Raw genomic sequence first — 12,999 nt, 5'->3', positions numbered from 1 at the left:
CGAGAATTATACTTCAAATCAGTTTTATCCAGGTGATAAATCTTGCTGAATGTTTTTTCTACTTTTCTAACTTTGCAAAAAATATGTTAGAGTTTTAGAGTAGCATGTTTGATGAGAAGTTTTGTAAGCCTGTAACTGGGGCTTCCCGTGATCTGAGAGAACTGGGCACGGTCATGCAGAATGCCACTGCCACTAACCCAGACCATCTCCTGTGAAGAACTGGGGAGACTCAAGGAACCCAGCCTGATAATTCCTGATGCTTTGCTGCGAGTGCTTTCCATGGAATATCCCAATAGCATATTATTTCTGTAAGATTTGTGTGTCAATTCACAAAGCCTATGACCCAGTCCTATGAAGAACTACTTTGGGGGCATAGAAATCAAGGAATACTGAGAAAGGTAGGCTCTAGTGAAGTCTTTACCAATATCTATTTCAGAGAGAGCTGGGTAATTTCTAGATGTTCATCCCCAGCCCTGGTTGTTACTAAGGGGCAAGAAACCTCAGTGTCTGCATTATATACCTTAACAACTACAGCCGTAAACTTCAAGAGCAGTGTGAGTTATTAACACGTAACCCAGATGTCAGATGAGTCCCTCTGCCTCTCAAGATGGTTCAAATTCCCATTCCATATTTCTCCAGTGAAAGTCCAATGCCCACCCTCAGAGTCCTTGGGAATTCCCAGGGGACTTTCATTCTCATTGTTATTTCTAGCTCTGACTCGTGCTCCTGCTGATTAGTTTAACTGACAGATTATCTTGCCACGCGGCACACGCAGTCCCTACTCTGCATCACGTTAACCCAGACATGGAATGCGGCCCCTCTATCCCCACAGGACACTTGCTCGTATATGCACTGCACTCACACAGAGCAGAGTTTACCAAAGATTTGGGACAGTGATGGTGTTCTTACATTAACAAAAATATGATTAAACTGACCACTATACCCCACATCTTAAAAGATTTTAAGGTCCCTCACGTATTGCCCCAGCAGGTGCTTCCCTGCACATCCTGCTTGCTCAGTCTTCCCTACCTCCAGGTGTTTACGGTAGAGCACTGCAGTGATGACCATTTTTCCTTTGTGTCCGGCTACCCGTGCCCTCGGGATCCACCTTCCACCCAAGTAGCTTATGGTGTATTTCCCTAAAACAGATTCTGGCCCCAGCTGCCAAGACTTTTCCTCCTAATATGCATAGAATGAATTAAATCCTGACACTGGAAGATTCTAAAGCATTCTAGCATTTCTTGCACTACATTTCAGGGGTTCTTACGTGGGAACAATAAAAGCTCTCAGCTTACTTCACATCTCCCATCCTAAAGAGCATTGTGTTATCCAGTTCATTTGCTGCAGGTATGTCCCACCAAGCGATGACATTGTCACTAGGCTCCTGAAAGTTGGCCTGTTAGAATATTCAGGGTTTTAGTAATCCATAATAAATTAACTCAACCCCAAATTAAATTTAAAAAGACACATGCGCAAGAATGGAAAGGAAGTTGGATTCCTTCCCATAGCAGAACATGTGGGATTGGAGAATTTAAATGACATCAGGAAACAGCTGGTCTTCAGATCAAGTGATTAATAACCACATCGTTTTGAACTTTAAAATGGCTATTTCCTCAATTCTGCAAGATCATTCCAGTCAAAGAAATTGTTTTCTGTTTTGATATGAGGAATGGGACAGGGAGCAGGTATCTCTCTCCTCTTGAAGATGGTAGGTAATGAATATGATCAAATGATCCATGAGTTTGTATTCTTTCCTTTGAGTCCAAAAATACCCTTGCATGGACTACATCCCGGTCTGGAGGGCCAGGGTTTTAATGCCATGACCTAAAGTCCCAGCTACCTAAAGCCAATTCAAAAATAGGAGAATCGGGTAATATGTCATTCACCTTCTTTCCTCCTTAGAACTGCTGATGTCATGTCAACACCTTCGACGTTGTGGGCCTCAACTCTGTGATCTCTAACTCCTCCCACCCTCAGCCTGGTTCATAGACTTAATCTAAACCTTCCCTCTTATATTCCACTGAGCTCCAGCCCCGAATATCTTTATGCAGTTCCCCAAAAACACAAGGCATGTTCTGGTCTTAGAGCCTTGTACTGCTGCTTCTCTACTGGAGTGTTTGTCCTCCATATATCCATCCCCATGGCAGCTTCACCCACTTCATCCACTCATAAAGACTCTCTCTGACCGCCTTACCTAAAATGGGATCCTTGTCATCCTTTATCCCTCTTCCTTGTTTGATCTTTCTTCATAGAACTTACTGCTACCGATATCGTATTGTAACTTCTTGTCTATCTCCCCAGTAGAAAGTCCCTGAGATCAAGGACTTTGTTCAGGTCACCACTGTATCTCCTGTGCCTAGAACAGTGACTCCCACACAGTATATTGAATTAGTGAATAAATAAATTAATGAATGAGTGATAGCCTTGCCAGAAACTGTGTAACTTAGTGGTTTTATGAATAGACTTTTGAGGTAGCAAATCTGGTTCAAATTCTGGCTCCTCTCTTTAAAAACTATCTGGAGTTCACTGAGTCACTGTCCTATATCACAGGATTATTGTACAGATTAAATGAGGTAACATATGAAAATTATTTAGCAGGATAAGCATCATCATTTTCCCGCTTCTTATTTTATATAGATGAGTGACCAGAGGTAGATTGAGGCAGAGGGACTGGGGCAGCATCTCTGATCTTGGGGATAACTTGTACAGAGAAGGAAATAAATCTCCCATTCCCTCATGAAGGCATCCTCAACCAATACCAAAACCCTTAAAAACATACGCTCACCTTGACTCAGCAATTTTATTTCTGTAAATGTATCCCAAAGAAATGATCACCTACGTGGGCAAAGATTCTGCTACACAGATCTTTAACAGAGTCTTATTCATAATAACAAGAGATTAGAAGTATACTAGGTATCCAAGAGGGAATATTTGATAAATTATGGTACAGCTGTATGATGTGATATTATTTGGCTATTTAGAATGAAATTGTAGAAGAAGAGTTAGTAAGAAGAGAAAATGCTTACATACACTCAAATAAAGGACTAGCATCGACAAAAAATCTGGGTGGTTGGAATCACAATGAATTGTATGTTCTTTGTATCTCTCTGGATTTCCCATATTTGCTTCAGTTAATAGGCATTGTTTTTATGATCAGTCTTCCAAATAAAAATTATAATAGCTTGTTAGCATGTCCACAGTAAAGCATTACTACATTTTATGGGGGGAGCCATGAGAGATGCCTAAACTTGAGGTAGTTTCCCAAGTTCTGAGAGAGTGAAATTTTCCCCCAAATGTCATGATTTTAAGTGAACAATACCCCTAAACACGTTGGCACACAGCAGATGCCAGAGTAGTCTAGCTTCATGACCATCAGGACCGCCTGTGCGTGTGTCCTGAGCTACTGCATTACTCTGTATTAGCGCATTTAACTGATGACATTAGCAATGTTGCATTTTAAAAACCAAATTGACTTACAGCATTACTCATTAGATTTAAATACTAGAGTGATTCATCATTTACTGTAAATCTATTAGATAAATTACACTGCAAAATTCACCATCGTCAGGGTGCCAGGCCTGCCTGGAAATTAAGAATGGGAAGGGAAATTGAAGGAGAGAGATTCCTGTCCGTGATTTGAAATTTAAACTTAGATAGCTATGGCAAACATCCGAGCCTCAGCCAAAGAGGACAAGGCGTCTGCCACATGTCCAAGATATTCCACTCTAATAATAGCTTAGGAACTCTTTGGGAACAGGTTAATGCCTTGCTTCATAAGGAAAAATCTTGAATGTTAAAATACTTTTAGGATTATTTCCTTACCCTTAATATTTTTTTTTCCACAATGTAACTGGGCTGCATATGTGATATATGCAAACATGGTTGGGTTTCTGCTGGTTAAATATAGTCCCAAACCAACAGCATGTTCGGCTGGGGGCCCTTGCTCACCAGATGTTATTCCACTAATAGTGAGTGAGCTCATCCTTGGTGTGGAAGGTTATTCATTTGGGAGAGAATAATGAAAGTGAGACAATCATTACGTCACCTTTTCCTGTACATTATTCTCCCCTGCAGCTAACAAGGAAAACATGCTGCCATGTTAGTAGTAAGCTAAGTCTTGTTCTTGCTTTTTTACATCTACTTAAAGTGAATCACAGGTCGATTCTAGTCCAAATTAATTTTAAATATATTATGTGATAATTTGCATTTGGAGAGTGAGACTTTGGGATGGTGTTTGTCTCAGACCCAAGCATCCTGACTTTTTGACTGTGATTGTCAGCGCCTGATGCCCAGAGGCACTGTCCCCTCTTCACACCTTTGCAGGAGACACCTCCTTTTCCTCTTTTGGCCATTTGGGAGGCAAGGACTTCTGTTTCTGGAAACTCGAGGACTTCTGAATAACAGAGTAAACTTTTAAAATAATGTTCATGAGATCATCTCTCTTTTTTGTTTGAATGACTCATTTGGTGCTACCTATCAAACCCCAAGTTCAAGTTCAGAGTAGAATTAATTGATAGATAATACAGCAAATAGGGGCAATCTCTCTCTCTCTCTCTCTCTCTCTCTCACACACACACACACACACACACACGCACACACACACATGTTTTATAAAAAACAAAAGCAATCTTTATCTGAAAAACTATTTTTTTAGAAAACACACATTTATCATTAATAACCTTAACTCATTACTGAATTTTATCACAGCCTTCTTTTAAATATAGTAACAACTCAGCAGCAAGCAATTTTACTAAATTTCTTTAAATGGCTTTAACTTTCTGCCAAGGGCCTAAACTGACCTTGTTTTCTTAGTGTCTTATTCATCTTTACAGAACACGACCACAAAAGAAAATGAAACATCCGAAAATGGCCCACCTGATGAAGATCTTCAGCTGGGTGCCCAGCCTATTTTCCTCATGCTCCTCAAACTCTCTTAGACTGCCCACATCTTCACTTAGTCACCTACATGTCATCTCAGGGAGAAAGTTTGGTGCCTAGGCAAATTCTTGGCCCATTATAAAGCCTTCCATATCTTTTATTCCTATCGTGTTTTCCCATATTGGTCTCTACCCGGTATCTGTCACCTCCCATGGCACACTTTGTACAAAGAACAGTGAACTGAAACTCAGGACTTCTGGGGTAGTTCCCAACTTTGCCACTTTTTCTCTCTTCTCTTCCTTCCACCTTTCAGATTCATCATTTGTCAAATTGGAATAATATCACAGGTGACAAAAATCCTGAAATTCGTGGCACATACATGTTTAATAAATTTGAATACATTGGGACAGGTCCTCTTGCCTTCATGAGTCCCTTCTTCCATAAAAAGATATTAAAAATTATATTTTATTCTCTGACATTGGCTGTAGCAACATCTTTCTAGCTATGTCTCCTGAGGCAAGGGAAACAAAAGCAAAAATAAATTAAAAAATTAAAAACTTCTGCACAGTGAGAGAAACAATTAACAAAACTGAAAGGCAACCTACTGAATGGAAGAAGATATTTGCAAATGACATTTGCAATAAAGGGTTAGTATCCAAAATATATAAAGAACTTATATAACTCAATACCTAAAAACCAAATAATCCAATTAAAAATGGCAAAAGACATGAAAAGATATTTCTCCAAAGAAGACATTCAGATGACCAACAGATACACGAAAAGATGTTCAAAATCACTCATCATCAGGGAAATGCAAATCAAAACTACGATGAGATATCACCTCATACCTGTAAGAATGGCTAAAATAAAAAGCAAGAAACAAAAAGTGTTGGTGAGCATATGGAGAAAAAGGAACCCTTGTGCACTTTTTGTGGAATGTAAACTAGTACAGTCACTGTGCAAGACAGCATGGAGGTCCCTCAAAAAGTTAAAAATAGAGCTATCATGTGATCTTGTAATCATACTACTGAGTATCTACCCCCAAAATATAAAAATACCAACTCCAAGGGATACACGCACCCCTATGTTTATTGCACCGTTATTTACAAGCCAAACTATGGAAGAAGTCCATGGATAGATGAACAGATAAAGAAGAAGAGGTATATATACACAATGGAATATTATTCAGCCTTAAAAAACAATGAAATCTTGCCATTTGCAGCAACATAGATGGAGCTAGACAGCATAATGCTAAGCAAAATAAGTCAGTTAGAGAAAGACAAATACCATATGATTTCACTCATATGTGGAATTTGAGAAACAAAACAAATGAGCAAAGGGAAAAAAAGAGAGAGAGAAACAAAGAAACAGACTCAACTATGGAGAACAAACCAATGGTTACCAGAGGGGAGGGGGTTGGGAGGATGGGTAAAATAGGGGATGGGGATTAATGGTACACTTATGGGGGTGCCTGGCTGGCTCAGTCAGAAACACATGTGACTCTTGATCTCAGGGTCATGAGTTTGAGCCCCACGTGGGGTGTCGAGATTACTTAAATAAATAAAACTTAAAAAAAAAGCAAAACGAGTACACTTACCATGATGAGCACTGAGTGATGTATAGAATTGACTATATTGCACACCTGAAACTAATATAACACTGTATATTAACTATACTGGAATTAAAATTTAAAACTTAATAAAAAAATTTACATAACTTGGGGCATCTGGGTGTCTCAGTCGGTTGAGCTTCTGACTTTAGCTTAGGTCATGATCTTGCAGTTCGGAAGTCAAGCCTCACATCGGGCTCACTGCTATCAGCACAGAGCCCACTTTGGATCCTCTCTCCCTTTCTCTCTGCCCATGCTCCATTTGCATGCTCTCTCCCTCTCAAAAATAAATAAACGTTAAATTTTTTTTAATTTACAAAACTTGGGGTGCCTGGGTGGCTCAGTCGGTTAAGCACCCGACTTCGGCTCAGGTCATGATCTTGTGGTTCATGAATTCGAGCCCCACGACTGACTCTGTGCTGACAGCTCAGAGCCTGAGCTTGCTTAGGATTCTGTGTCTCCCTCTCTCTCTGCCTCCTCCCTGCTCACTCTCTGTCTCTCTCTCTCTCAAAAATAAGTAAACATTTAAAAAATTTACATAACTTAAAAAAATTATATTTATGACTATGTTGGTATAATAAATATATTAATGTTATAAATTAAAACATAAAAGTTCATTTCTTTCTCTTCTGATGTCAAAAGAATTAAAATACTTTCATGAGCCCCTAAAAGTATTGGGACCCTGCAGCACTGTGCCTAGTAAACAAGTCAGCACTAGCCACACCACAAAGTCCCCACAGAGGTATCACAGTTTGCTCTCTTCCCTCTATCCCAGAGGGCTTTTGTTGTTCCCTCCTCCCTTCTTTCCCCTTTTTTGCTGATTTTCACTGGAGATAAGTTGCATCTTCCAGCCTCCTTTAGGTTCTTCAACTCTGCTGAGTCAAGACACGCTTGCAAACAGACACAACCCAAAGAATTAAAAATATCAACAACTATCCTAGGAAAATGGAGGATGATTCAGGTTCAGTCTAAGGCTGCTATCCTCTACCATGTCTAGAGACACTGCTAAGTAGATCAAAACCTCTTCTAAGTGGAGAGGTATATATGCAGAGAGATTTCTGGAATCATATGCATCAAATTTTAAGAATAGTTTTTTGTTTGTTTGTTTGTTTGTTTTTAGAGAGGGAAAGAGAGAAAGTGCAGAGGATAGGGGCAGAGAGAAAGAGAGACAATCCCAAGTAGGCGCTACACTCAGCATGGAGCCTGACCGAGGATTTGATCCCACCATTGTGAGATCATGACCTGAATTGAAATCAATAGTTGTACGTTCAACCTACTGGGCCACCAAAGCACCCCTTAAGAATGGTTTTTATTTAAAAAAAAAAAGAATGGTTTTTATTAGACTGTTGGCTTTGAGTGATTTTACTTTTTCTTCTCAGAGATTTCTATATTTCTCACATTTTTGAAATGAGCATATTTTTTAATAGAAAGGATAAAAATAGTAAAACTTAATTTTAATAAGGATCAACTATGTATTTTTCCAGAATAGGCACTGACTCAGATTCTATTTCCCCATTCCAGAACAGTTCCTGCTCTCTAAAGTACACCTACCAAATCCATGCCCTTAGACAGTTCCTTTTCAGGGTAACTCTGGACTTGGCCATAGAACTTGCTTTGGCCAATGGGATAATGCTGCCAGCGGAGGTTTAAATAACCATTTTCCTGCGACCATGTTTTTGGTTGGAGACGAAGGCACGTCTTTTAAAAGATTTTCATGTTTCTTTTAACCAACACGATCACCAAGAGAAAGAGGAAAAACCTTTGTATTTTCCTTTAACACATTTTCCATTTGCTATCACCTGAAAGTGCAAAAGAACTTCAAGTGCCTCAGTAATTAAAAGGAAGGAGTTAATATGCTGAAACACAGTAATTTGAATATTTTTCTCAGTGGGTGGCCTGGCAAATACACACACGCACTCGCGCGCACGCACACACACACACACACACACACACACACACACACACAGTGGCTCTGATCTAGCCAACCATATGGCCCTCATTTTCTGTATCTATTTCTATTTATGTTAACTCAAGAATTCTGCCACTGTAAGACGGCTGACTAACCTTTTGCCCCTTGTTTCTTTCTTGCATTAAACAGAGGGCTTAGCTTGAAACATTTCTTGGGTGCTGTTTTCTTCAGTTTTCCTCACATGGGAAAAAGAGTTCAAGGCTAAACTGCTCAGTAAAAAATTACATTTGGACTATTATTTTCTTCTAAACTGCTCCCCTATCTGCACTGTCTAAATTCTTTTCCTTTTGTATTTCATTTATTTAAGGCCATAGTCTTGCCATCTTCTTTTCTACCAAGAAAGAAAGCAAAAGATCCTGAATGATTTTAACACATGAGGAGTCAGAAGTAGTAAACAATCCAAAACCTACTGAGAGCCCACCATGGGCCTTGCATCTTACTGAACACTACAGGAAGTTATAAGTGGTTCCTGGCGAAACTAAGAAGTCTGCTGCCTGGGTGTCCGCAAGCTCTCCGGTCTCAGGGTGGGTGGGGACCGTGGGGAACTGGATAGCACAAGCTCAGGCTAAAAGGGCAGCTGCTACTCAGCTCCAGCCAACTGTTGCCATGTGGGAATGTAGGCCCTGTCTTGCCGGGTCAGCTAGTTTTCCCCAAAAAGCTAGAAATCAAGATTTTTGCACGTAATCTCTCCATTAAAAAAGTTGTCAACCGATTCAAATTTTTAAAAAAAAACTGTGTGGGCCAACAAATGTGCAGGCCAAATCAAATAAGTCTGCAGGCCCGATTTGGGCCACGGCTTGCCAGTTTGCGCCTTCTGCTTTGCATTATAAACTTCCTCTGAATTTAAAAATGCTTACCGCTCAAAATGACTTGGTGACATTTATAGTGATCTCTGTACATTTTATGGGGAAAAACCTTGAATAAGCCTTCTTGTACACAAATTCTAAACAATAAAATCAGCCACTTCATCATTCAGTGCTACAAGGCAAAGTAACCTCTTGACAGAATTTTTCACTTCTAAATAATTGTTTTGCTGTCATGTAGATTCAGCCTAAATTATGTATGTAGCAAGTCTTACTATTGTATTTTTTAGGATCAGGTCTATATTAGCACCCCCCCTCCCAATGTACACAGATATAAAATACTACCCCATAACAAAAATGACCCCTACAGAAGATTATTTGGGGTTCCTGCAGGATTATTATTGCTGGATATAACAAGTAGCTGGCAAGGATGTGGAGAAATTGGAACCTTTGTACCTTGTCAGTAGGAATGTAAAAATGATGCAGCTATGTAAATAGTATGATGGTTTCTCAAAAAATTAAAAATAGAATTACCATATGATCCAGAGATCCCACTTCTGAGTATATATATCCAGGGTCTTGGATGAAGCAGGGTCTTGAAGAGATATGTGTACATCCGTGTTCATAGCATTATTCACAATAGCCAAAAGATGGAAGCAACCGAAGTGTTCATTGACAGTTGAATGGAAAAGCAAAATGTGGTCTATACATCCAATGGAACATTATTCAGTCTTAAAAAGAAGGAAATTCTGACACATCTGTAAGACAGCTGACGAACCTTTTGCATGGATGAATCTTGAGTGAAACAAGCCAGTCACAAAAAGGCAAATACTGTATGATTTCACTTATATATCTAAAGTAGTCAAATGCAAAGGAACAAGAAGTAGAATGGTGGTCGCCAGGGGCTGAGGGGAGAAGGAAAGAGGTAGCATTTATTTAATGGGTGTGTGTATCGGGGTTCTCCAGAGAAACAGAACCAAAATGATGTTTATTTATATACATAGAGATTTATTTGAAGAAAGTGGCTCGTGCAATTATGGAGGCTGGCAAGTGGGAAATCTGCAGGGTAGGCCATCAGCCTGGAGACCTAGGGAGGAGCCAACGTCACAGTTTCAGTCTGAGGGCTGTCTGCTGGTAGAATTCCCTCTTGCCTGGGGGTGGTCAATCTTTTATTTTATTCAGGCCTTCAACTGATTATAAGGCCTATCCATGTTATGGAGAGGAAGCTGCTTTACCCAAAGCCTACCAATTTAAATAAAAATATCACCCGAAAAGCACCCTCAAAGAAATATCCAGAATAACATTTGACAAAATAGTTGGGCCCTGTGACCTGGTGACGTTCTCACTTAAAATTAACCATCAAAATCAGTATAAAATGCCCGTTTCACAGGATGAGTTTCTGGAAATTAGTTGCATATAAATGTGAATGTACCTAACGCTACCGAAATTTACACTTTAAAATGGTTAAGATGGCAAATTTTGGGTTATGTGTATTTCACCACAATTTTGTTAAACAATATATTAGATCTTTCACTTGGGCCTGTAGCACCAGCAGGATGGGCAAGTGGTCGAGGTCTTTGTACTGCCAGGAAGCTCCGCAGCCACAAACAGGAATGATAAACAGTACAAGGAAGCCCATTTGAGCACAGCCCTAAAGGCCAACTCCTTTGGAAACACTTTACATTCAAAGAGAATTTTGCTTGAAAAAGTTGGGGGTGAAGCTGGACAGTTAAATTCTGTCATCGGGAAATGTGTCAGGGGCCCGCTGATCAAAAATGTCAAGAAACTCACAGCTTTCATACCTATATTGCAGAAAACAATGAAGTTCTGGCTGTTGGATTGGTTGCAAAGATCATGCTGTTGGTGACATTTCTGGTGACAACTTTATTGTTGTCAAAATAGCCAATGTCTCTCTATTGACCTTCTGCAAAGGCAAGAAGAAAAGAACAAAACCATAAGTTTTGATGATTTGATGATGCAAACATGAGAGTAACAAACTTTCATATGTTAAAAAAAAAAGTACATTAGAGAGAGAAATTTTCTTTCACTAAATACCAAAATAAATCTTCCCATAAGAGACATTAGGGTACAAACCAGGTTATATCCTAACTTCAGGGATTTGTAAATGACCCCTAAAATGTTCTCCACGTAGCAAATTTCTATAAAAGTTTGAGAGGGTAAATTATTAATTTTCAAAAAAGCTATTCCTGTGGGGAGTTAAGATTATATAATCCAGGCATACCACTTCCTGCAGATATAATTTTCCTTGGGAATAGAGCATAGAGAGTAAGGGAAACAGAAGTTAATACATTCCTCTGATTGTGGCCATCAATAACAAACTTTTCAACTGAAGTGTTGATAATGTCTAAACAACAGTCAATTCATGGATTAATCCTTTAATAGATCACAATAATTTTAATATTTGTGTAAACATAGCTATGAACCTAGGAAGTAGAATCTGAGTCATAGGATAAGAAAATCCATGCTTGTGATGCTTTTCAGGTAGGTTTTCTGGAATTTCATGCTCATCCTTGGGGATTCTTAATGAAGTAAGTGAGGTATTGTTTAGTGACTATTATGGCAATCTTAGCTTGGAGACTCAGATCATTCACTCAATTTCCTGTATGTTAGAGAAAGTCTTCCTAGTACAAGTTTCCAAAACTGAAGCTTAACAGATGTGACAAGAAGCACCCTTTCTTTTGTCCCACTCTAACCCAGTCATTAGTGTATCCTATTAACAAGATTATATGATCCTAACGCTAAAGATCAGGGTAGGATTATGGCAGTAAAATAATTACCAATTATAACTTAAAGGTGATATAAGTTCTAGTTACTCTAAATTCCATAGGAAAGATCAATATAGTTTTTTTATTTTATTAACAGTTTCTGTAATGGCTTTTTAACCCCCCCATGAAATTAGAGAGTTAAATAAGGTAGATAATCACTGTTGAGACAGAAAGTGAACTCTCCTTCTCCATGAGAAGGTGACCCTTCCAGAAGTCTTCCAGTCTCCAGGAAGTGCTAACTCTTCACCAAAGTGCTAACTCTTTGAGAAGCTCATTTAGGCCTAAAGACATCAAGTCTGATGATGTGATGACAGAGGTGCTGGCTGAAATGGTGAGCTCAGCCCATTGCAATTTCATACTTTTGAGTCTCCCTGTTTTGGAAAGGAATTTTTATTTTCTATCATCTTTACTTCATTTTTTAAAAATCCTCAACTGTATATACAAACTTGGCAAACCAGTGAATCGTAACTATGAAGGAAATCTATAAAGGCCATCTAGCATATTTCTCTGCTTCTGAGTAAATCCAAACTTCAAACTTAAGTCTACCTTTTCTTTTCTTTTTTTTAATGTTCATTTATTTATTTGGAGAGAGTGAGAGAGAGAGAGAGAGAGCGCGCGAGCTCACACTTGCGCATGAGCAGAAGGATCAAGGAGAGAAAGTGCTGGAAACGATCCCAGGCAGGCTCCACTCTGTCAGCTCAGAGCCCCAGCGCCTGATGGGCGGCTTGATGTCACCAACTGTGAGATCATGACTGCAGTGGAAATCAAAAGTCGGACGCTTAACTGAGTCACCCAGGTGCCCCAGTCTACCTTTTCAATGTATCTCTAGGGAAGACTTTTCCCTAACTGTCCCCCCTCCACCCTGACCCAGGCTAGGTTAGGTTTCACTAGTGTAAACCTCCACAGCATATAGTATTTCTCCTTCAAAGCTTATATGGCAAATAAAACCAAATA

General features: G+C 39.3%; 1 pseudogene; it reads left to right on the top strand.

The window, feature by feature from the left end:
* Positions 1 to 3,878: 3,878 nt before the first annotated feature.
* Positions 3,879 to 11,217, top strand: LOC125922438 (40S ribosomal protein S23-like; annotated as a pseudogene).
* Positions 11,218 to 12,999: the final 1,782 nt, after the last annotated feature.

This window comes from Panthera uncia, chromosome B1 (assembly GCF_023721935.1).
Source record: "Panthera uncia isolate 11264 chromosome B1, Puncia_PCG_1.0, whole genome shotgun sequence".
Taxonomy (NCBI): domain Eukaryota; kingdom Metazoa; phylum Chordata; class Mammalia; order Carnivora; family Felidae; genus Panthera; species Panthera uncia.
The sequence above is the reverse complement of the archived record's forward strand: the minus strand, read 5'-3'. Positions and strand labels throughout refer to the sequence as shown.